The sequence below is a fragment of the Tenrec ecaudatus genome, chromosome 11, assembly GCF_050624435.1.
Source record: "Tenrec ecaudatus isolate mTenEca1 chromosome 11, mTenEca1.hap1, whole genome shotgun sequence".
NCBI classification, from domain to species: domain Eukaryota; kingdom Metazoa; phylum Chordata; class Mammalia; order Afrosoricida; family Tenrecidae; genus Tenrec; species Tenrec ecaudatus.
The window spans coordinates 44438242-44465558 of NC_134540.1; positions in this window are offsets into that span (position 1 = coordinate 44438242).

A 27317-nucleotide genomic window follows, 5' to 3' on the forward strand; every position below is an offset into this window, starting at 1 on the left:
GTATATGGAAGAACTTATTTTGAGAACTTGTAAGCCAGATGGTCATTAAAATAAAAAACAAATATGCTGGTAATTAATACTAAACCCAATAGTAGAGACCTTCAATGTAAAGTATTTTAGTCTATATAACCAAGTGAATTTTTTTTCAACAATATTTAGTGGTCTGGATGTAAAATGAGAAGTGCTGAATTTTTGCATTGGCCCAAAGGGGGTTAAAACATTGCAAGAACAGGTGTTGTAGAGAGAGAAGAACAAACTATTGAAAATGTTACAATAGAATAATTTAGTTGTACATGAGTTTTGTACCAGATAAAAAAGAAAGTGAAGTCAAAGAGAAGTTGGTAGGTGGGCACAAAAGCAAATCAGGTGTTAGAAATCAAAGAAATTTATTTAGAATCTTAACTGAAAGCCATGAGGCTATAGGAAGCTGTTATCAGAGATTATATTAAAAATTATAGAGATGTAGTAATTTGCATTGCCCACCAACCCAGGACGTTCAAAGACATAAATGAGGGTCAAAGGGTTAGATTAATAGGGTTCTAGTAGAGACACATTGAGAGTGAAAAACTGGTTTGTCACATTAACTCGGGTGATGAAATTCTTAGCGTAGAAAGCAGTGAGAGAGATGCCCACACCCATTATGAATAAGGGATGGAAACTGTAGATGAAGTAAAGAAAGCAGTAGACAATGTTGTAATCTGATGTCATAAATCTCAGGAGGGAAGTGTTTATATGTGAGTTTAGCGGATATATCTGAAATTGAAAACTGGGAGCAAGGAGAATGCTATGTCATCTTTGCCTCCTGTGTCCTCTGTGGTGTCGGGGGACGTGAGAACAGCATGTTCCCTTTAGGAGAGTCGCAGGAGTGATTGATGTGCTGAGACGGAGAGCCAGCGTCAGATTAGACCAACTATGTTTAGAGAAAATTGTGTGCAGCAGTCTATGATTTAAGGTATATGTTTATAATGAAAGATGGAGTCTAGAAAATAGGAGAAAACTTTTGGGAGTGAGAAAGTCAGTCTGAGGAAAAATTAACTGATAAGAGAAAGAGAGACGATTGGTTGGATTTTTATATTATTTGTGCTTATGGGTAACTAAAATTAAATGGCTTGATTGATAGAAGCAGATAGTATACTCTAGTGATATTAATGACCCAATGAAATTGGCTGTCCTATTGTCATTGTTCACCAATCTGAAGTCCTTATTCTTCCTCAGGAATGTGGCTGCAGGGGGGCTATGTAGATTCTGTGCCTGTAAGTCCCATAAACTAGAAGTGAACAATCAGCCCACACCATGTCAGCGACCCCACTCTCTAGCATTTCAAATCCAAATGAACATTAATATGGATGGTTAGGATAGGCTGTTGCTCAGATGAACATTAAAAGAGTAAGCCATGTAAATGTGTGATTTCCACATACAGCGGCTGCCCAGCCACCCACCTTAGAGGGAACTCTGATTACAAGTGCCATTTTAACAACCAGTTCACCAAACTCAACAAATCATTAGGTATCAATATGCCAAACCTCTGCGAACCAGATGAAAATCACCGTTACAAAGGAGACAATTGGTCATGGAGGCAATATTAACCACATGTTCCACTTTCCCTTATTTCAGCTGAGTTTTCAGATTCAGAATAGACAATAAATAAGGGTTAGGCTGCCCAATCCAGAGGAAAGAACAGCTGAAAACCTTATGGATAGTCTCAAACATTGCCAGATACTGAAAGGCTAATGAATGCAAGCAGAACATTGTCGGACATACTGCTGAAGGATGGGCCACTTGAGCATTTATATGTGACTGGAGGAGCCCATTTCTGGGATTGAAGTTGGCCAAGGATGACAAGAGTCAGTTACAGCTTGTGGAAGTAGAGCCTTCAGGATCTGCACTTGCTCAAGGGGCATGACTCAAGGTGGGGAGAAACAGCTAAAATAATCTGGTAAGGATGAGGACTTGGAATGTACAAAGTATGAGCTTATGGAAATTGGAAGTTGTCAAAAATGAGATAGAACACATAATGATTGATGTCCTAGGCATTCAAGAGCTGAAATTGTCATTTTGTATCAGAAAGTCATATGATTTACTCTGCTGGGTATGAAACAAGATAGAAGGTGACATAGCATTCATTGTCAAAAAGGATATTGTAAAACCTGTCAAGAAATTTAATACTGTTTGTGATAGGGTTATATGTATCAGCCTTCAAGGAAATTCAATCAATATAAATCTTATTCAGATTTATGCACCAGCAACAGAAGTAAATGATGAAAAAATTGAATAATTCTGCCAAAGATTTCAGTCAGAAATCGATCAAACATGTGATCGAGATTCATTGGTAATTCTTGGAGATTGAAAGGCAAAATTGGAAAATAAAAAGAAGGACCAGTAGTTGGATAATACAGAGGCGGTGATAGAAACAAAGCTTGAGAGCATATGATAGAATTTTGCAAGATCAACCATTGGTTCATAGGAAATACCTTTATCAACAACACAGAAGGTGACTATGCAAATGTCCATATGGAAACACATAGATATATACTGACAGAATACACAGGACTAAAGTTCATTACATCTATGGGAAGGCACAAGGGAGAAACTCAATATCAGCAACTAAACCAGACCAGAGGATCACTATGGGATAGAACATGAATTGCTCATATGTAAATTCAGAATAAATGGAAGAAAATTAAAACAAAATAAGAACATGACTTGTCCCGTATGAATTTGAGAACATCTTAAGGATAGATTGGATGTATTGCATACGAATGAGAGGAGACCTGATGAATTGTGGGAAGACATCAAGAACACCATGAAGAAAGCAGCAAGTCATTAAAAAAGCGAGGAAAGAAATAAAATATCAAAGTGAGTGTCAGAAGAGACTCTAAAACTTGCTCTTAATTGTAGAGTAGATAAAGCAAATGGAAGAAACGATGGAGTCACAAAGCTGAATAGAACATTTGAAAGGATGGCTACAAAGACAAAGTGAAGCATAATTAAATGTGCAAAAACGGAAAATACTCGACATATCTTAAACTGAAAGAACTCAAGAAAAAATTCAAGCCTCGAGTGGCAATCTTGAAAGATTCTGTGGGCGAAATATTGAATTGTGCAGGAAGCATCAAAAGAAGATAGAAATGCGATACAGAATTACTCTAAAAGAACTAATTGACATTCCACCATTTCAGGAGGCAGCATATGGACAGGAACCAATGGTACTGGAAGAGGAAGTCCAACTAGCACTGAATGCATTAGCCAAAACAAGCCTCCTGGAATTGATAGAATGATATTTGCAAGGTTTCTACAAGATGATGAAGTATTGGAAGCACTCACTCATCTATGCCAGGAAATTTGAAAGACAGCTACTTGGCTAACTGACTGCCTATGATCCACCCTCAAGACTTGAAGGACTGCCAGTGTCTCACAACTCTCTCACGGGAGTGAGTTGCACTGAACCATTTGCACTGCTTTATAATTTAACTGTTCATTTCTTGTATTATATATCTATTTGTATATAATTTAACAGTTCATTTCTTGTGTTTTATATCTATATCTATCTATCTATCTATCTATCTATCTATCTATCTATCTATCTATCTATATATATATATATATATATATATAATTGTCTGCAACCTGGTTTTATCCTTCTAGAGAACCTTGTTGAATACATCCACATTTGAACCCATTCCAAACAAAGAAGACCCAACAGAAGGCTCGGCCAATAGAACAGTATCATTGATAGCCCATGCAAGTAAACCATTGCTAAAGATCATCCAAAAACTGTTGCAGCAGCACATTGGTAGGGAATTGGCAAAGGTTCAGGCCAAATCAGAGAGGCCTTTAGAACAAGGGGCATCATTGCTGGTGTCAGATGGACCTTGGCTGAAAGCAGAGAACACCAGAAAGTTGTTCACTTGTATTTTATTCACTATACAAAGGCATTCTATGAAAAAGCGCTTGACAGTGGGGACCATAATAAAATATGAATAACCTTGAGAAAAGTGCTAATTCCAGACTAGTTCATTGTGCTTACTGGTAACTTGTACATGGATCTAGAGGCAGTTGTGAATTTTAGCCTTCAGTATGGATTGCAACTGAATGTAAGAAAGATCAAAATCTTCACACTGGACAATTTAGGTAATCTAATGAAAAATGGAGAAAAGTTTGAAATTGTGAAGGATTGTTTTCTTGCTTGGATCCCATGATCAGTGCTCATGGAAGCAGCAGTCAGGAGAAAAGATGTGTTGCATTAGGTACATGTGTTTCATAATACTTCTTCAGAGTATTGAAAAGCAGTGGTGTTACTTTGAGAATGAGGCTGTGCCTGACCAAAGCCATGGCGTTTTGAATAAAAAAGACTGAAGAATCTATAGGTTTGAATTGTGATGCTAAAGAAGACTGTTGACAGTGCCATAGACTGCTACAAGTACAAACTTATCTATACTGGAAGAAGCCAGGCCTAAGTACTCCTTAGAAGCAAAGACTTGGGACTTATTGTCAGGAGAGACTAGTTCCTGGAGAAGGACATCATGCTTGGTAAAATAGAAGGGGAGGGACAAAGAAGAAGATCTACAAGGGGTTGGAACATTGGGCCCAGGAATAGGAACAATTATGAAGGCGGTGCAGGACTGAGCAGTGTAGTCTTTCTTGTGCTGTGTGCTGTGCCACTAAGGATTGGAACCTAACTGCAGCCTCTATCTCTGACTCTCTGTGGGTTTCAAGTGATCAGAGACTGATTGATTGTTGTGCTGTGGATGACTGTCAGCAAGACCCCAGACACTGCCATCAAAGGTGGTGGTATAAAGGAAGCAGCAAAGTTGTTAGGCAAATCAACTGAAATGTCCCATGAAATCATGGACCTAAATCTCTGTACCAAGGAGCCAGACCCATGAGGTGTTTGAAGAACTCTATAAGCAGTTGGGCAGCTGCTCTCCTCCTCCTCTTCCTCCTCCTCCTCCTCCTCCTTTCTTTCTTTCTTTGGGTCCTTTTTGAAAACATAGCTGCCATCTCAGCAAAGAGGTTCAGTCACTGGGTGGTGCAAAAGGTTAAGCACTCAGTTCAGGTCAACAGTTCAAACCCACGAGCTGCTCTACGGGAGGCAATCTACACTCGTGAACAATTACAGCCTCGGCATCCATCATGTCACAGAGTCTGACTAGTGAATCAACTAGATAGTAGTGGGTTTGGCTAGGGGGTTTTCAATTTTTTATTTTGCTTCCATTTATGTTTATGAATGATTATACAGAAATTATTTACTAGGCAAATTGGTTGCAAATGAATATCTAGAGGAATCTATAATAGAAATGTGGATATTTTTGTGTCACATACATTATTCACAGTAGCAGCAGTAATCTGGCTTAATATTAATAGCTTTATGCAAACTATCACAATGTGTTATAGATTTTTGAATAACAAATATTCTAAGAAGACAGAGTATTCAATCTCTCTTTACATACTCTAATAATCATATATTACATAATCAAATAGATTATCATCTGGAAGAATATTTATGCAAAAATAGCTCCAAAATGTGTACATATTTTTAATAAAACCATACACTAAAAAGTTATCTCCAGATTAAAAATGATAAAGTTAAATATAATACACAATATTTTCTGCAGCTAATATATTAATTTTTTTAATTTCAAACTTTAAGAAGTGTTATAAAGAGACTTTATGGTGAATAATATGCACCTCTATTATGTTTAGAAATAAATGTAATTTATGTTTCATTATGTGTGTTTAATAGTGTTTAGCTAATCCATTAATGAGATAAATAATACATATTATGTGGGAAGTGACATTCAAATGACAGACATTTAAAATGTTAGATTCTTTAAATGTAAGTACTTAAAAAATACAGGAAGGAAAAACTGTGATTAATAATTTCTGATTTTGAAGTGATCATTTTGGCTTTCTTAATATCTTTGGTTTAATTTATTTTACTTTGGAATACTAACTTCAAAATAATAGTAATAGGGCCTGTATAAAATATTTTTTAAATATGAAAAGGGACACAAATTTTAAAGGAATAAAACTTTAGAAATCTAAGTTCAAGGGATGCTTTAAAATGATGATTTTTTACCTTTAACCTATTCGAGTCAGTTGATCAATAAAAGCATAACATATATTTAGAAATCATAAGATATGTTAACTCATGTTTATATTCAGCAACAAAATATTATTATATAGCTGACATTTTTTTCTCAGAACAAGGGATTTGGGAATTAGTTGGAAAATATTTCTTATTAAAAATCAAAATCAATGATTAAAATCGACATTAATTATAAATAGGAGCACCCACAAGGTTTGAGGAGATAAAGTGTGTGAAGAATAAGAAAACCTTAGATATGATTTTTGGTAATGTTTGTTGAAAAACACAGTAGTGGAATTAAGGCTGTATATGTAGGAAGGAAATAATGAAAGTACCATGACCTGCCCAAAGAACAATCAAGTCTTTAAAGAAGCACACTGGGACGTACAGCAAGAATGGCTGCATTTTGACTCATGGTCTTTGGCTATGGTATCAGAAGATACCAGTTCCTGGAAAAGTACATTATGTTTGGTAAAGTAGAGGGCCAAAAATAAAAAAAGGAAGACACTCAATTAGATGAATTGACACAGTGGCTGCAGCAATAGCCTCAAACATAACATTTGTGAGGATGACACAGTATGGAGCAGCATTTCCTTATATGAACTTAGTGCTGCTGAGTCGGACACAGTTGGATCACACCTAGCAGCAATATGTATCTGTTAAAGTCTATTAGAGCTTGGGAGCAGGGAGGTAGATATTTCCGTTAAAAATCAACACTCAATTTAAATGTGCAAATTGCTTTATTATGGCAGAGACTGGATCCAAAAGGAAGTTGCATGCAATTGAAAAGGCTAGAAATATTAGGGGGCTTCAAAATTTTATGGAAAAAGTATATTATCTTTAAATAATTTTCTTTTTGGTCTATAACTTTGTTGAAGCTAAGCAGGTCCAAAAATGTGTTATTTAAGGGATTTTTAAGCTAAAGAAAATTAATATTTGATATGTATTGCACAAGTGTCTGTCCAGATATATAGTACCGAATAAAATGGAGTCATATAAGGTGAGATTAAGAGAAAAGTTTATGTGGGACATCTTAAAAAGGGTCCAAGAAAGACAGCTGTGGTGGCAGGTATGAAAAGACTGAATAGAATATAGGCTTTTGGATCCTATGTCTTTGATCCTTGGCTGTGTTTCCTATATAAACTATGATGTTTGAAAACCAAGTTAACCTTACAGCTCCCCATTTTTAAAATAAGAATATGAGAGTACATTTTCTTACAGTTGCTATGCTTATGTGCATTAAAGCTTTCAGAAGATTTAGGATAAACTTTATACTTTTTAAACCCTATACAATTAAACTGTTACCAGGACTAGCCCAGCTGAAAGAAAGTACAAGGAAGAAACACAAATGGTAAGCAGATGTTCAAAAATATTTTAAGAGATAAATCCATACAAAGGATACTTAAATATTAATGAGTGATTAGAGAATCACAACAGCCTTTGTGGGCTGATATGTGAGACTAGAATCAGTCTAGTTCAGCCAAGCAGTGTAGTAGTCCTGGGGAGCATGCAAGTGACAGGCTTTAGAAATACGTACCCTTTGACTCAGCAGTGCCACACTTGCAATTTGACCCTATGCAGATCTATGATAGTACTATGCAGATCTATGATAGTAATAGATCAATATGAAAAGATGAATAAGGGTGTCAAGGGTGACCTTACTTATAAAGACAAAAAAAAAGCTGGAAGCAACCTAAATATTCAACAACCAGGAAGTATTTAAATAATTTATGTTGTTGTTTATAAAGCAGAATCGTGCTAAGATTTTAAAATGATGAAATAAATGAAAATTTATTGCTGTGAAAATATCTGTACACTGTCTTGTTTTTTAAAAAGGAATTGTAATGTAAGCTAATTTTGGGATGAAGTCATAAGCATACAATTGTGTAAAAGTGGGGAAGAAATGACAAAATTTATAGACTCATTAAAATTTGTTAGAGTCAGAGAATGAGAATTGCAAATAGAGAAATAAGAAGGAAAATTGATTAATGAAATCCCCTTTAGAAGCAAGAGTTCTTGGCATGGTGTTAGCCTTAGGAAAAGCACACGTTCGTATTATACCATGTGGCATAGCAATTTCATGACGCCTGAGCACACAGCCTTGGGTGTTTTTGTTTCTATTTGGAATTTTGCCATCCAGCTAGCCTTCTCTACTTTGTCCTCTCCAGTATCCTTATCATCGCATTTTCCGTTTCCTTTTTCATTCTTCCACACATAATGTGCAGAGACTAAACAGATTTCGGTGTTGCTGCTTTTCTTTGTATTTACATATTTCCGTTCTATTTACTATTGATAGTATTGGGTTGTGCAATTAACTAACATATGTTTCAGTACATATTTAGGATGACAGGTGAATAGCTTCAGTGGCCTTAATTAAATTTTAAGTAACCTCCTTTCCTCAAAGAGGAGAGGCGGTGTGAGGAAATGCTTTGGAAGCAAGGTCAACGGAGGCAAATCACACCCTTGAGTGGGTCACCCTTCGCATGGCCGCCCCAGTGTGCGGCATCGCACTGCTCCACAGGGCTTGTGATGCGGTAACATTCCGGAAAGCTTGCCAGACCCGTCTTTGAAGGTGTGTATGGGTGGATTTTAATCTCCAACTTTTGATTAGTTGTCTGGAAGTTAACATTTGCTGTACCCAAGGACCCTAAATTTGCTAGACTGAGAGAATGAATGTGCAGAGGATAATACACCGCCACTGAGGAGGGCAACTCATACTGATCCTGTAGGATGGGGTAGAACTGCGCCTGTAACTGTTTATGAGATTAAAAAGCCCTGTCTCTTTCTCCAAAGAAGAAGCTGGTGGTTTCAAACTGTGTGTCTTGTGCTCGCAGCCCAATGCACTGCAGGGACATACATACATGCAACCAACGTTCTTTTGTTTGTTTGCCTTCTCTTTCCTGTTCCGTAGTACCTGTTTGGTCCAAGTGGACTTAAAAGTCATGGGAAAATGTCATCTTTGCTCCTCCAAAGATAAAAATGAAAAAACAACATTTAACTCTGGAGTTTTTTTAATCTTCTTTTTCCTCTTTGTAATAAGACAAGAAAGTTTTTGAAAAACAAGAACAACATGGAAGACAACAGAGAAACTGAATATATTCTTATGATGATATTGAACACTTCTATAGTAACAAGCATGAAGGTAATTCTATTCTTGGACCAGTAATTCTCAAAGTATGGTCCCCACCCCTGGGGACCATAAAGGTCAACGGAGGCAAATCACACCCTTGTGTGGGTCACCCTTAGCGGAGCTCCGATGCACGGCCGCCCAGTGTGCAGCATCTCACTGCTCCACAGGGCTTTTTGATGCGGTAACATTCCAGAAAGCGTTGTTACAGTTCAAACCATTGTACTTCTTATGGTTTCCCTTCGTCGATTTTTTAAAGTCTACCGACAGCCTTTTCCTAGTAATTCATCTTAGTCTGGAAACACCACTGCAACTTGTTCATATAGTCACAAGTCTTCACTTACACGTGCATGGTGGCTACACAGGAGCTGAATTGGTCAAGGATCTACCACTGTCCTTGTATGTATATTTATGACTAGAGATGGAAAATGGTGAGGGTTTTTATACATATGTTTCAGAAAAACAATAAAGTTATACAGTGAAATCTTACAGATCTGAAAGGAAACAAAGCTATAAAGGAAGGGATTGTTGTCTCTAAATGGTGAACTCAAGGACAGCATATCAGAATGACATCAAGTGATGAATATGTGAGAATAAGACAGGGAAAAACATAGAAGGTAGAAGATGATTCTCAGACCATTTGATAATAATTCAAGTTGGAACAGTTCTAATGGTTAACCGTGCCCATAATGAGGAAAACGGTCAAGAGGATTGAAGTGGATCAATGGTCAAGTCAATTGGGGTTGAGGGTCAAATGGATTTGCATACTTTGTTTCAGACATGGTTACCTCCAGGGAGGTAGCCATGTGCCAAGTTGTCGATCAGGTCGAAGGGTATAAACAAAAATGGGCAACTGATAGCAATAAGGTATGCTTAGGGTGCTACAGCTAGATGACATGAGTTTCAGGAGTGGAGCCATCTAGATGAGTGGAAATTGGTGGTCATTATAAGTAGCAATGAGAATTATGACCTGGTCTATGGGAAATGGTCCCATCGGACGAAAGATTATTAACCCTCTCCAGCAAGGAGAATTAAAGGAGCAATGCTTGGAGATGGGAAGGGGAGGTAGTTTTAGTTAAGATCCAGAGGCAAGGTGCTTACTTATAAGTAGTGTATTAGCTACAGAAATTATGGTGATGTTAACAGATGGCAAAAAGCATAGAAATATGTGTGCTCAGTTTTGCTTCCATTTCTCTGTTTACATGGAAAATCATATCCAGCATGGAAACAAGCTAAAGAAGAAATTGAAGATGAAGATCATATTATGCCTGGTAATTGTGCATTAATATTTTCGTTTGTCAATTTAAGGTTGCATTTCATCCATTTCTATATAATATTGTGTAGAAAGTCTTCACAAGAGATTCGTTTTTGTGAATAATGGGGCATATTTATGTGTCAGGGAGACCAATTGGAGTTGGCATTCTTTTATGTGGAAAATGCAGTGTGAATTTCTGAGTTGTCTCTTGAGCAGTTTGCAGGGGCTGAAGGCTCATAGGCGCTGCTTGCTGGCCTGCCACCTGTGATTACCTTTTCTATGGAGTGCTAAATTGACTTAAGTAGGACTCTAGGTTTTTAAACAGTACTTATCATGAGTCATTACTGTATCACAATTAGTAGGGAAGAACTTGGTACATGTGGGTGAGAATCCTCATTTCAGAAGCTCCTAGGCAGCATTGTCGATGCATTTGTGAATTATCAACTAACTTCCCAGCAAAGCTCATATTCTTCAAAAATGACTTTACTCAATGACTCAACAACCTAAAACTGAGTAGAATTTTATTTTTTTATAAATTGACTATCAGAGATTTCCTGAAATTCCTGGATAAAACGATAAAAACACAAGGTGATGAAAAGAAACTACAATATAGTTCCTTTTCAGAAAAAAGCTGCTCAATGTTTTGTTAAATGGTATTAGATTTTTCACTTTTGCTTATTTTCCCTTGGAAGTTCTGGAGAGCTCCATGATTAGGCCTAGATTCACCCACCTAGGCGATGCTTTTTCAGGGCAGATATTTCCGACAAGCAAGGAAAGTATGCTAAGCAGGGACTTAGGTGGAGGATATGGGAGGAAAGGAAGCCACCCACTGAAAAGGTGATCGAGGTAGCTATACAGGTGAACTCTTGGGACAAAATCTCAGAATGACCTCAAGGAATGAGACAACAGGATGGTTATCCATGTGTTTATATCTATAAGTATTAATTTTCCAAGATGATAAACAGTGCATTTCATATTTAAAGTTCTATTTAAGAGTGACTCACTTCTGCGGTGACTTCAAGGAAGCCTTGGAGCCAGCACTCCCTCTCCCGTGGCGGCCAGGATGCAGCCCAGCACATGACAGCCCGCCTATTAGCAATGTTAAACACTCTCCATACATCAAGCATGATCCCGAGTGGCTCCCAGCAGAGCATGTCTTTCTCCAAATAATGAGTTTTAATGTATGAATTTCTTGTACCTCACCTCTCTTTACACATCAATCTGCTCCTGGCATCTGTCATGCAAGCAGTAACAGGGAAACCGCTGGGGCTGTCACAGAAATGACACCTTTCTCCTTTACCAGAGTTGGAAAATGATGCCCAGATTCCTCTGAAATTCTCCAGGCAAACTATGTCTTTCTTTTAAAATCAACACCATCTGCCCAGGCAGACATTTGCGAGCCAATTGTCACATAAAAGATTTCAGTGTATTTCTGATGTTCAAGGTTGTTATATCAGGTTATCAAGCTTGCCTTTAACTAGATGACTTACCCTGGGCATTACCAATTAAAGATGGAGACAACAGGCTTTAATGACAAAGGTTCATTTTAGACAAACTACCGATTGGTGGCAATCCTGGCTTATATTAAAAAATAAAAATCAAATCACTCAATATTTATTTCAACTATATATATATGTACACAAATGCATTTGTATATATGATCTTTGGATGTTGAAATGAAAACTAGAAGCATACCAATCATGATAATAAAAGGGTAGAAATGGAACACTAGTATTTTCAGGGATCAGTGTTGGGACACCTGCAGGATAAAAATCTGCAGAAGCTCAAGTCCCTTATATAAAATGGCACAGTATTTTCATGTACCTGATGCATAGTTTCTTAAACCAAATCTATAACCACTTCACTGAGTAATGTGGACTCAGGATTTCTGAAACTGTATTTGCTCAAGGTTGCAGACAGTCTCATTCCTCTCCTTCAGAGCCACTGGAGAGTGTGAACTGCAGGTCTTGAGGTTAGTAGTTCAACACTTCCCTGAGAGTGCCGCCAACAGTTGGGGCATAAATATGTACAGTTAAATCCTAGTACAGCCAGTTAGCTAGTTGAATTTGTTTTACACTCATTTATGTTGCTGCAGTTGTGCGCTGTTGAATCAATAGCCATTCGGACCAGAACTGCTGGTAGGGTGCCAAGGCTGGAAACGTTTATGGAAAAGACTGTGACATCTGTCTATTCACAACAGCTGGTGAAAGCAAACTGCCAAATTGTTGCTTATCAGAAGAGCACTCAACCACTGTGCCACCAGGCCTCCTTCGCTAATCCGTCAGCTTCCCCCAAATAGGTACTATTTTAGAGAAAAAAATATACAATGAGCATTTTTATCATTTAAAGAGCAGTGGTTTAATCGCCATGAGAGTAGGACTCCCAGTCTTTCTCCCAGCCACCCGGGCTAGACACTACCCCATTTTGCAGGAAATTGCATTGTCCAGCAAGTTAGAAGCTTAATCACATCCTGTTCGCATGACGAAACCTGCATATCCCTTCAAGTCCATTCAGGACCAAGGGTGTGAGGGACGATGCTGGGAGAGTGGAGGGTGAGTGGGTTGGAAAGGGGGAACTGATTACAAGGATCCACATGTGACCTCTTCCCTGGGAGAGGGACAGCAGAGAAGGGGGGAAGGGAGACTCCGGATAGGGCAAGATATGACAAAATAACGAGGTATAAATTACCAAGGGCATATGAGGGAGGGGGGAATGAGGAGGGAGGGGGGCGGGGAAAGAGGACCTGATGCAAGGGGCTTAAGTGGAGAGCAAATGCCTTGAGAATGATTGGGGCAGGGAATGTATGGATGTGCTTTATACAATTGATGTATGTATATGTATGGATTGTGGTAAGAGTTGTTTGAGTCCCTAATAAAATGTAAAAGAAAAGAGAAAAAAATGATTAGGGCAAAGACTGTACAGATGTGCTTTATACAATTGATGTGTGTATATGTATGAACTGTGAAAACAATTGTATGAGCCCCAATAAATTGTTAAAAAAAAAAAAAAGTGTCTCCCAGGCATGATCGACCAGGGAGACTCTGCAGCAAGGCTAAGAGCCAGGAAGGACTATAGAAAAGGGAGTTCCTTCTGAAGTAAAGAACAAGAGTTGAAGGCAAACTCAACCTACGGATTTATTACCGCCTAGTTCAAGCAGTTTTCTGCCAACTAGGTTTTATTCTCTGTGATGGACAACTGAACATTCCAAAATAGCAGTCTATTTATTGGACTTTTGTTACTCCTAATCCTGTTGGTACCTCTTATACAGATTCCTCAGTCCTTGTCACTCAGCTCTAGAACTAATGTAGGAAAGAGAGCCTTGCACAGAAGCTTCGACCTTTGAGTTGGATACAAGAAATCCATTAGGTCTTGAGTGACGTTCCTATGTGTGTGTACATGTGTGTGCACACAAATGTATGCTCTTTGTGTGGGGATCTGTAAATCAGAAGTGCTCTGGAAGAGACAATTAAGTGTCTCCAATCTTAGCATTACAATTTAAAATCTGACTCAGTTTTCACACTGCTTCCTTAAAAGGTGAATTATACATTCTGTATCATTGAGTCGTATGAGGTTTGACTGCATCACACAATTAATTACAATGTAAATGACATTAGCAGACTTATTAAGGCCCCTTAACAGGACTTTAAAGACTATGCAATTTATGCTGCATTCACAAAAAAAAACTCTTCTTAGAAGTCCTGATACCATGCAAGGAATCAAACTTCCAAGAGTCAACCATTCTGTGAAGAAGCTCAAAGTTCTTTCACGCGAAGAGAGTAAGTGAAAGAGGTCTGAAGCCACCCGCTGCTCCAACACCCCCTGTGAAGCTCCAGCTCCATGTCTCTTTCCACTAAAACTGCATGAGAGACACCAAGAACTTCTCAACAGAGCCGACACTAACCTTAGCAAATATGAGAGAGGATCATTTAAGTGCTTGTCTTAGACCACTAAATTCCAAGAACCTATGAAGCATGCATCTAGAGATTCCAAAGTGTTTTCAGATAACTATAAGACTTCTTTTCCTGTGTCCTTTGCAGTTCGCTGTGGCGCTGTGACAAATGTGACAATGTGCTCAACACTGAAATGGGTGCAACTCTGGGACATCTTAAATTTTGCTTGCAACAATTTCTCTACTTCTTCCTTTGTCCATGCAGGGAAATAAAAACTGAAGAAAATTTGGAAACCACATGTTAAGGACAAAAAAGCTGCCCTGGCTCCCTTGGGTTTACTACCTTTGGCCTACTAAATTACAAAGAAAGAAACTACTTTTCTTCTTAATTTACATTTTTACATTTGTTAGATTACCTTAGTCTTAGTATGAAACTAATAATATTGAAATAAGTGTGGAATTCTGTTTTCACTATTAAAATGTGATTATATATATATATATATATATTTATAAAATAATATATGAATATACATATATCTCATATAATGGATTCTATAAGCTTCCTTCTAATAAGTGGGACCTTATACATTTTTTCACAGAATTTTCCTATAAGTTACTTTTATGCTATTAGGTTACTTTAAAACACTGATTTTTAATAAGTTTTATTAGTCAATCCCAAATATTGAATACTTTCTTTTTGCCTACTCAGTGGGAAAAATGATTGTTTATTTATTTTACTCTCTGACCTACCTTGCTATTAAAATATCAATTAAATTTTGTATCAATTAAAGTTTCCTTTGATTATGGTGGTAAAACTATGTCTCAAGTATAGATGTTTCTTGACAATAGGAAGACTCTCTTGTGGTTGTTGTTAAATGGCACGGAATACAATGAGTACAGTACTAGCAGACCCTGCACTGTCCTCACAATCAGGTCCATCCACCTTGTCGAGAGTCTTGCTTTATTTCCATGACCCTCCACCAACGATGTGCTTCTTCAAGATGTTTTCTCATATCTGTGAGATGAAGGCTTGCCATCCACACTTTTAGAGAAATAATCTGAATATTCTCCCCTCTGATAGATTTGTTCACTATTCTGGGAGATTATGGTATGTTTATTATTCTTCATCAATACTGGAAGGAAAAGGTATCAGTTGTCCTTTAGTTTCCCTTATCCATAGTCCAGCTTATGAAAAAGTCTGTGCATTTCACGTAAACCAAATTAGTGAGTCAAAGCACTATGCCTAGAGTTGGGCACCGCATATGTCTCAAACTAGCATCTTTGCTTTTGAACACTTTAAAGAAATCTCCTATGGGAAGCTTGCCCAATGGAATAAGTAACTGGATCACATCGCTGCTCCTTTGGTGGGTGTGGATTCTGAATCAAATATATGAAATCCTTGAGACCTTCAATCTTCTTATTCTTCATAATGTTGTTTTTTTGGCCAATTGTTAGTATCTTTTCTTTCCATTGAAGTATTGAGTTTCAATACTTCAGATATAAGATATAAATAAATACCGAGGGTTGGGGTCTTTAAGTTCCTTTAGTAAGTGCTTCAATTCATTTAATTTTCATTATAAAGTTATAACATTATCATGGTCAGACTTCATTTGGGTTTCAGGAATTCCTCTCAGTTACATGCCCTTGATTCAACCCTGCCAGACTTCTTGCACCCTCCTTGCAACTGATTTTGGATCACTTGTTTTTCCCTTGTCCCTCGGTTTGTTAACACTCACTTCCTTTCCTCTGCCTCTCCCTCTCCAATGTCCCCCAGGAACTGTCATCCCATTGTTCTCTCTTCTGAATTCTTTATCCTGCCTCTCCCTACCAGGTAGACATGCAGCAACAATATGTACCATCTCAAGACTGAGTACAACAAAGCAACAATAGAAATTAAAACAATAGGTACAACAACAACAAATATATATATTTCAGGGTTTATTTTTTTCCTTCACGAGTGCTTTCCAGTCCAGTCTGATGGGGTGCCATGCCCTGGCCCCACATCTATCCCTGGGGACTTCATTGTTCAATTCCCCCCACTGCTCAGCCACATGCCCCCAGAGGCTGATTTCAGCATAGTGGGCTCGGGGCAAGCACCATTCCCTCTGTGTGTCTCTAGTGTTGTTTCCCATGGTGCTATGGGTCAATGAAGAAAGCTGTATCCCGGTATCCCGTAGTAAGGCTGGCCTTGTGGTGGTCTCTGTGCATTGCTGCTCTGAGCAGAAACATTGTCTTCAGGGCTTGGAATCTGACCTTGATAGTGGGACAAGAGGAAAGTACAAAGAAATGGAGGAAAGAACTAGGAGGCAAAGGGCATTTACAGAGCTCTAAATACAGGCATATACAGATATAAATATATTTATATACGCGGGGGAAATAGATCTATGTACATATATTTATAGGTTTAGTATTAAGGAAACAGATGGACAGTGGGCCCCTACTCAAGTACTCCCTGAACACAAGAACACTTTATTCTAACAATTTGGCAGTCTGAGATGCTCACCTTCCTGGCAATCACTGAAGCCAACAGGTGCACAAGCAAATGTGGTAAAGAAAGCTGATGGTGCCCGGCTACCATAGATATAGAGTCTGAGGTCTTAAAGACCTGAAGATAAACAAGCGGCCATTTAGCTGAGAAACAACAAAATCCACATGGAAGCAAACCAGCCTGTCCCAACTCGATTGCTGAGGAGAAAGCGGGTGCATATGCAAATGTGGTGAAGAAAGCTGATGGTGCCCAGCTCTCAAAAGATATAGAATCTGGGGTCTTATAGGCTGGAAGATAAACAATGGGATATCTACCTGATAAACAACAAAGCCCACATGGAAGAAACACATCATCCTGTGAGATCACAAGGCATCGAAGGGATCGGGTATCGGGTCTCAAAGACCAAAAAAAAAAAAAAAATGATGGCATTGTGAATGAGGGGGAGTACAGATTGGGGACCCAGGGCCCATCTGTAGGAAATTGGACATCCTCTTGCAGAATCGCCGCAGGGAGGAGAGGAGCCAGTCAGGGTGTAGTGTAGCAATGATGAAACATACAATTTTCCTCCAGTTCTTGAATGCTTCCTTACCCCCACTATCATGTTTCCATTTTTACCTTATGGATCTGGCTGGACCGGAGGATGTACACTGGTACAGATAGGAACTGGAAACACAGGGATTCCAGGACAGATGAACCCCTCAGGACCAGTGGTGAGAGTGGCAATACCAGGAGGGTGGAGGGAAGGTGAGGGAGAAAGGGGGAACAGATTACAAGGATCTACATAGAAGCTCCTCCCTGGGGGACAGACAGCAGAGAAGTGGGAGAAGGGAGACGTTGCATGGTGTAAGATATGACAAAATGATAATAATTTATAAATTTATCAGGGTTCATGTGGGAGCGGGTTGTGGGGATGGAGGGGAAAAATGAGGAGCTGATACCAAGGGCTCAAGTAGAAAGCAAATGTTTTGAGAATGATGACAGCAACATGTGTACAAATGTGCTTGACACAGTGGATGGATGGATGGATTGTGATAAGAATTGTATGAGCCCCCAATAAAATGATTTTAAAATAAATTAATAAATAAATAAAGATATAACAATAGCATGTGCAGATTATTAATGAGTTTTCCTCTAATCTTGAAGCTGAGCTCTTCCTGTAGTCACAGATTTGTTCAACAAATAGGCTGGATATGTATGGTGAAAAGACACAAGCTGATGCACACACACTTTTCCTGACTTTCAACCTTGGTGTACCCCTTGTTGTGCTTGAAAGACTGCCTCTTGGCCTGTGTACAGGTTCATCAGAAACACAATTAGGTGTTAGGAAACCCATATTTTTCACATTGATATCTATAATTTTTTATGATCCCTTGGTTTAAATGACGTTCATGCAGATATGTATCTTTCTGCTGTTCTCAGATTTCAGCCAAGGTCCATTTGATATAAGCAATAATCCCTCCATTCCAATTCCCTTGCTAAACTCATCTTTAAATCCTAACAGCTCCTTTTTGAAGTACTGCTACAACTGATTTTTTTCATTATCTTCAAAGATTTAATTATGATTTTAATGATATCATTTCCTGATTTCTGTATTCTATTGGATCTGATTTCTTTTAAAGAGACACAATGTGGCTCTCTTCCATTCAGTTGGTCAGGCAGTTGGAACATATGCTTCGGCATTCCTTCAATTTTGGTCAGCTTATCATACAATAATTGTTTCACACTTATGACCTCGTGGTTATCAGCCCAACCGACTATGCCACCAGGACTCTTCCAAAGACAGTGGAGGTTATGAAACTTGGTTTGACATCAGAAAGCTAAATTTAAGGGAGAAAATAAGAGTTTGTGAGACACCGCCATGAGCTCAGAACTAAAGTTAGGTGTGCAAAAATGAAATGTCACACAAGTATTGCTTCCATATATCACTATGGAAACATCATGAAGGGAGAGGATGGATGGTGTTATTGTTCGGTGCTTTCATGGCAGGACAAACTTATGGAATTTTAGCTCCAACAATAGGAAGCAGTGCTCACTCTTATGCCGTCCTCACAACCATTCCGATGTGGGAGCCTATTGTTGCAGCTACTGTGTCATCCCATCTTCTCAAAGGGCCCCCCTTTTTCAATGCCCCTGCGCTCAATCAAGTGTGTTGTCCTTCTTCACATGAGGCGAAGTCTTGTCACTTCTCCTACCCATAGATCAATTCTACTCTGGATAGTTCCCGTAGAATTGTAATATGTCTTTACCGGTAACACATACATAACTTAATTTAAATGTTTGCATCTTTATTCATTCCTACCTCTTACCTAAATTTTCATTTTTTAAAATTTTTGTTCAAAGTTAGGGAAAGTTAGTAAGTGGAATTCCCTCTTTTTCAGATATCAAAATATTCTGAATGTTGAAGGAAATGTCAGGTTTAGAAGGTGTGAATGTGCATATCCATGAAATTTTCAGGACCAGGTGCAACACTGAAATGTTCTGACGACCCTTTAAATGTGTTTTGCTCTATAGGATAGTTAAGGTTTTCTACATCTTCTCAAGTTAAGTAAAATATATATTTCTCAAAATGCCAACACTTTTTTGATATTATTTCAGAAATGTTTAAAATGGTATCATATTTTAATTTTAATTCTTCTTCCAGCTAAAAATTAAATAAAATAATAAATCACTTAAATTGATATTAATGGTATATATGAAATATTTGAACTATAGCTAAATCCATAACCATACTTTTAAAATATTTGAACTATTAAGAAAGAATGAAAATAGATTGTAATTTTCTACCTAAAATTATAAAGGCTTATAGTATTTTAAAAGTAACCAAGATGAGAATAATGAAATATCAGAATGCTAACACAGTTTGAATGAGTCTGCCACAGCAAGGCTTGGTGATGTGCGTCCATCAGAGGAGGGTCAAGAAGCCCTATGGGCCAGCTCGGCACTCTCACAGGAGGTCAGGGCAAAGGCATGGAAATGAGCGACAACCCTTCAGCAGAAGTTAAATAGCAAAAATAAATAAAGAAAAGTTAAAGCGCTCTCTGGGCTTTAGCGCCATCTTGTTAGAAACCTCCGAGCCATGAGAGCCAAGTGGAGGAAGAAGAGAATGCGCAGACTGAAGCGCAAGAGAAGAAAGATGAGGCAGAGGTCCAAGTAAACACCCAGGCGCCCCTCCGAAGCCACAGCTGCAGGACTGACTAGGGGGTGGCTGAGGCCGGGACACTGCTACAAGCTGCTGACCGCGCGCTCCCCACCGGCTCCGCATCTGCAACCCGGTCGCCATTGGACCGCCGAGAGACCCGCCACCTCCTCTCATAACCGGTCCGGCTTTGAGCCTTTGCCCCGGCCCTAAGACATTCTGGACTCGTTCTGCCCGCAGTTGTGGCTCGATGTAATGTGCACAATAAATCGTCTTGGCTGAAGACTCAAAAAAAAAAAAAAAAAAAAAAAGAAAAGTTAAAGCGTGGGAAGAAAATGAAAGAGAGGAAAACAAATGAGAAAATAGAAAGCAAGATGGTTTAAGTAATCAAATGGAAAGTGTGTTTTATTTCTTTGACAGAGTGGAAAGCAATAAGTATGTGCACTGTTAGGGGGAGATGATTCTGTTTTTCATGTGCCAATTCTCTAATTAATGTCATTTTCTTATTTTCAAACTAGAGTCAACTGCTTGAATTGAGTGTTCTCTGGCAAATCAAAGAATTTTAGAAGAAATGTACTGTTTGTATATGTTGATCTTTTAATGTCATTTTATGTTACTTTAAACATACAAGAAGTGTATTTCATTTTTCTATATTTTTCTCATGGGGAGATTTTTGTTACATATACAAGTGTCTCCCAATAGTGCACTAATAGAATTTATTGAACTAAAAGTATGTGTGTGTGTGTGTGTGCGCGTGTGCACGTGTGTGTTGTGCACTGTAACAGCCAAGAAGAAAATGAAAGCTTTCAAGTTTGTGAACTCTGGAGCTATTTTTCTATTTTGTTTGTTTGTTTGCTTCTTGCTGCAGGAAATGCTCTTTTTCTGCTTTGACACTGGGAGTAAGCAAATTATGTCAGCATAAGTCACCTAAGGAGCAACATCAGTATTTGTACGCTCATCGTTTTCAGTATCTTAGAGACTCCGAATCACTGAACTCAATGGACCCCTACTGAGTTATCCGTCTCTGATGACTGCTGGGCTACAAATATATAGCAAACACCACCGTAGTCTCCAAATGGCTGCACTCCGCAGGTACAACGGCAACTGTCGCACAGGTTTGCCTGTCAACTTCAAGCAGGAGGCTGGATCTAGGAAGGTGACATATCTTAGTGCACAGACAGAGTGATTTTCTTATGATCCTCTGGGCATCTTTCTCAAAGTCTAGCATTAATTAAAACGTAAAAAATCTATATTCTGGTAATAAAGGTTTTCAATAACCAGACCACATGGTGCCCACATTGTGGATGACATGCAGGGCAGCTAACTGCAAGGTCGGTAGTTCAACAACACCAGTCTCTCCATAGGAGAAAGATGAGGCTTCCGACACCTATCTTTTTTGCTTTTTGTTTTTGAGTTGACTCTAACTCAAGGTGATCCCATGTGTATCACACAAAGCACTATTTTTCAGAGTGATTTTAATGATAGATTTTTTTAAGTAAATCATAGACTTTTTTGTCTCATATGATTTTGGGTGGATTCAAACCTCCAACCTTTTGGGGAGCCACTGAGCACCATAACTATGCCATACATCGACTTGCTTGTGGAAGAAACTGCCAGTTGACAATTTAGCAACTATGTGCCCTAGAATCGAATGAAGTGGCGATACCAGGTGGGTGGAGGGAGGGTGGGATGGAAAGGGGGAACCGATTATAAGGATCTACATATAACCTTATCTCTGGGGGACAGACAGCAGAAAAGTCGGTGAAGGGAGATGTCAGACAGTGTAAGACATGACAATACAATAATAATTTATAAATTTTCAAGGGTTCATGAGCGAGGGGGTGGCAGGTAGAGAGGGGAAAATGAGGAGCTGATACCAAGGGCTCAAGTAGAAAGCAAATGTTTTGAGAATGATGATGGTAACAAATGTACAACTGTGCTTGACACGGTGGATGTATGTATGGATTATGATAAGAGTTGTATAAGCCCCTAAAGTGATTATATATATATATTCATTCTGCTGAATAAAAAATTATATGTTATGTGTCCCTATGTTCTTTGTTATCTAAATGTGTTTAATAAAGAATTACAAGTTCTATTTTGCCAAACACTTAAAGGGCTTTTTAGTGGATACTGGTTTACATTCTAACTCCGTTCTACATACCAATGCATGTTCATGGCTCACAACCCAGGCTGGCTAAGAAACCTCTAGTCATCACTGTCCTTTACATCAATTTCTTAGCTTCAGCTCAGAGAAGATATGGATTTTTTTAATGTCATTTCAAGAAGCAAAATAAAAGCCTGGGTATTTTATAGGCTATCAGTTTTGACAGTGTAAAGCAAAGATTTAACCCTCCCCATTGCTATGGCCTCAAGGTATACTTGTAGAAAATGAACAAAAATAGTTTCCAGAGGTAGAACTTAAGCAATAACAAAGAAACAGCATCTGTGTCAAATGAAACTCAGAAAGTTAAGTCTGCCTTGTTTGACCTGCAAACCAGCGCAGCTTGTGTGAATTACACAGCCACCTGTCACAACTGTGCTCGAGATGCTTCTAAAACAGTGGGAGTTTGTCACATAAATGGAGTGTGCAGGATTTAAATTGTTGGAATCCATGAGGCCACCTCCATGAATACGAACACTTTCAAAACAGAAATGAGAAGGCTCATTGTCTGCTAAAACCCCATTGACAGCTGCCCAGAATTCTAATGGAGAAATACATTAAATCAACAACATCATCGCTTGATTTTAAGCGAGGTTACCTTCTGTTAATAAATTAAATTCTTAATTAACGACACTACAGATAAATATTTTGCTAGAATCCTACATGCATAATCTTTTTTTTTTGTGAATGCACTTAAGTTTGGGTACAGTAGGCAACCCATTAGATAATTTGAGTTGAGGAGAGTAATATGCTGAATAAATATATTAGCTACTTTACCATAACTCCAAAATGGAGACAATATTACAATTAGAAAAAATGTTTCCTTAGTTGGTATGGGGTCTTGTGTAATTTTTTAACCTCAGAAAGATCACCATCAAAGTTATTCACCCCCAAAGGTTAATTGGTTTAAGGGAGTGCTTATGTTTTTACTCTCCATCTCTTATGCCCTTCTTCTTCTCTATGGCTCTTTCCCAAATACTCTAGAGTCCCTGGGGTGAGAAAACAAATGTCCTATACATATCTACAGTATATTAGTATTGAAACGTGAGGGCAAAGGAAAGAACTCTGTAATCAGGCACCTCTGTCTGAGAACTCTATTTGTCCTGCCCCAGTTTTCTTTCCTGACACCACCCTTCAAAGATATTTCAAATGGTTTTCAAAGATTCTCCAACACTCAGCTCTCAGTTCACAAGAGTTCTCGCATCCTATATATTTACTGTCACCTTAATAACTGTCTAGTTACCTGACAGTTCACATTCACAATAATAGTAAAAAAAAGTCTATCTGGAAATTTTGCATATTAATGACCTATTTTTAACAATAATGAATGCCAAAAAGCAAGTCAAGATGAAGACTTGCTGGCTGGGATAGATCGTCATATGTTGATGTGGTTGGACTTCAATGCCCAGAGATGTGGTGGTGATGTCATTTGTCAGCTCTGTGCTGAGGTAGCCATCCTTCTCTGTGTTGTCTGGTAATTCCACTGTAATGGACCCAAAAGCCTATAGGAAGTATAAAAGAATGTCATTAATATCGCAAAGAAGTAAAATTTTGCTGAAGAGAATACAAAAGTGTTGCTGTACAGTACAGTGGAATTACCAGAATTTTCTAGGTAGATTTAGAAGAAGACTTGGAATAAGAAATAGCCTTAAAGATGTCAAGTGGATATTAAACTGAAAGTATACACTACCAAGAGTATATTTACTTTTCCATTATTGACCTTGCAAAGTCATTTACCACTGAGAAGAATGGGAAATCCAGAACACTTAATTAGTAGTTTATAATCAGAAAAGCTGTACACTGGGGTTGTGTCCTTTTACCATACTTATTTAGTCAATATGCAGAACCAACTCATATCAGAACAGGCAGACTATACGAAGAGTAATGTGCAAGGTTTGGAGGAAGACATAAAAACAACCTGTGATGTACATGACACACAACTGCAAGCTGAAAGCAAAGAGCAGTTCAAAGAAAAGTACTGAAGATTAAAAATAAGAGCCTTCAGTGTGAATTACAACTCAAACAAAAATCTTCATGATTAGACCAATAAACAATAGCATGATAAATGGAGAGAATATTAAAGTTGCCAAGGTTTTCATTTTACTTAGAACAATCAATGTCAATGCATACATCTACTGTCAAAACATGTCTATAAAGTGTTAAAAAAGCAAATCATTGGGCAAATATGCTGAATATGGCTGTGTTACTCTGGGTTGATTAGAGAAACAAACTGATAGACACTCGTATGTGTATAAGAAAGAGCTTTATATAAGAGCAATTTAATATTGAGAAAACATCTCAACCCAGTCCAGATCAAGTCCATAAGTCCAATATTAGACCATATGTGTGATAACAAACTTTAATGAACTTCAGACTCACAAAACACATGCAATGACGCCGATGATGGAAGATCACAGAGCAGTGGATGAATAGTCTTGTGGATCCAGTGGCGGTAGAAGCATTTCAGCGCTGGCAGGGGTCTCCAAGTAGCTCCTCAGACTTCAGAGATCTGGCTGCATCAGCATAGCTTTATCAGGCTCGGCATTAGTAATGTCTCGCAGGAAGTAAGTGTGTGTCCTGCCTCCAGCGAGCTATTTATCTCCTTAGTGCAGTGGTTCTCAAACTACCTCATGCCATTACCCTTTAATACAGTTCCTCATGTTGTGGTGACCCCCAACCATAAAATTACTTTTGTCGCTGCTTCATGACTGCAATTTTGCTATTATTGTGAATCAGTATAAAGGGTCGTTTGGTCCCCCAAAGGGGTCGCAGTCCACAGGTTGAGTGGCTCCAAATAAGGTCAAGCTGAGACCTTATTGAAAGGCTAAACTCTACCCCTTACTCTTAATCTCAAATTGACAAGATTATGTAACTACCACGACATGTTTAAAATGATACAAAGGATATGCTTCACTAAGGATGAAGATATATCTGAGCAAAGCCATAGGAATTTCAAATGTCTTACATGAATGCAAAAGCGGCAGCGGCACTTAATGTAAGTGCAGGAAGAAGAAACAACGCACTTACATTTAGGTGTCAGCGAAGAATATTACAAATGCCATGTGCTGCCAGAAGAATGAGCAGATCTGCCCAGGGAAAAAAAATGTTAGTGAGGATCCTCCCTCGGAGCAACAAGGGCAAGACTTTGTCCCCCGTGCTTTGAACACGCAAGCATGAGGGCACTGTCTTGGGTCAAATTGACAGTCAACAAAAAGAAGCAGTTCCTCCAAGAGGTGAGTTGGCAATATGGCTGCCATAATGGTAGCAGAGATTTTGAAGATGGCACAGTGCCAGGTAGTATTTCTCTCATTCGTTATCTAGGGCTGCTATCGCGAAAATAGCACGAAGGAGTTGCTTTTACAAACTGAAGCTTATTCTCTCACAGTTGAGGAGGGCAATTCAGGTTCTGAGCAGAAAGCCGTTCTCTTTTGCCTCTCCTGGGTGCTTTTTATGTTGTTGATTATCTTCTTTAGTTCATAGAAGCAGAGATCTATTCAGACAAAACATCTTTAAATCTCTCTCTGTGATAAGTAGTTGATTACAGACCATACTTTCCTTAAGCAATGCATTTTTCTTAGTCTACTTAGGAGAATTTTAAAAGAAAGTTCTAATCAAAAGCATTCCATGGTACTTTGAATTGAAAATACTGAAGACTGCTAGAGGAACATACAAACAAATCTGTCTTGGAAGTACAACTGGAATGTTCTTTAGACCGAAAGATGTCAAGACTTTGTTTCCTTTACTTTGCACATCTTGTCAGGAGAAACTGGTCCTTGGAAAAGGACATCATGCTTGGTGAAGTAGAGGATCAAAGAAAAGAGAGGAAGGCCCTTGACAAGAGACTGACACTGTGGCTGTAACAATGGGCTCACACATAACAATAATTGTGAGGCTGGCCCAGCCTGGTTAATGTTCCATATTGTTGTGCAATGGGTCACAAAGAGTCAGAACTGACTAGAGAGCACCTACCAATAACATCAACAATCAAAGGCAGACATTAATACAAAAACAAAAATAGAGGCTCTGAAGGGCATCTGCTGTGCCAGGTAAGATTCAAGCAAAGCGCTCAGTTCAGAAGGTTACTGTGATTGTTTTCAAAGCTCCAAATGGATGATATTAATACATTTCTTAAAAGATCACTGGGACTTATTCTAAAGAAGTTTTTTTAAAAAAAATTGAAAAATGCATTAGTGAGAAAAATCCAATAAAATTTTGCTAAGGGATTTTTTTTTTCACCATAGCTGGGTATTTTCTTGCTCTTCAAGGCTAAACAGAGTTGTCCATGATAACTTGGCTCCAACTCATTGGGGCGCTGTGTATAAATAACAGACTAAGATATTGCCCAACCTTAAACCAACCTCACAATTTTTTAACCCATGTCACAACAACTGTATTCTGCACAGACCTTCCTCTTGTTCGCTGGCCCTCTACTATACCAAGGACGGTATCCTTTGCCATGGAATCGTCTCTCCTAATAACATGCCCAAAATATGTCAACTGAATTGGACAGGCATTGGCTATTCTGAATTAGAAAACCATATGTGTAGATACCATAGTTTATTTATTCTTTGTTGATGAACATTTGAGTTGTTTCCAGATTTTTGCTACTGAGACTAGGGCTGGAGTGAACATAGGTGTTCATACATCTACCCCTGCTGTGGTTTGCATCTCTCTAGCACACCTAATCAGCAGTGGGAGTGCTGGATCATTAAGTATTTCAATTCCTAACTTTTTAAAGAAATTCCATTCCATTTGTGACATTCATGCACCATTTTATAGTCTCATCAGTACAGTTTGAGGGTTCTAGTCTCTCTAAACCTTTGCTACTATTGATGATTTCTGTCTTTAGTTTGTATTGCTTAACATTTGGCATTAATACTAAGGTGAAATGACAATGTTAATGGCTAATGATCACAAACAGTTCTTCATGTGTTGCTGATAGCCTGCTTGTCTTCTTTGTCCATTTTCCTGTCCAGGTGTTAATCAGATTGTCTTTTTCTAGTGGTTTTGAAGTTTTCTGAAAATCATAGAGATTAGTGTCTTCTATAGTATTCTACATATTAGTGTCTTCTGCAAAGTTCAAGAATTTGTTAATCAGCCTCTGTGTTTTCTTCTTACTCTGTTAGTAAGATATTTTGTTGAACTTAAGCATCTAATTTTTATGAGTAAA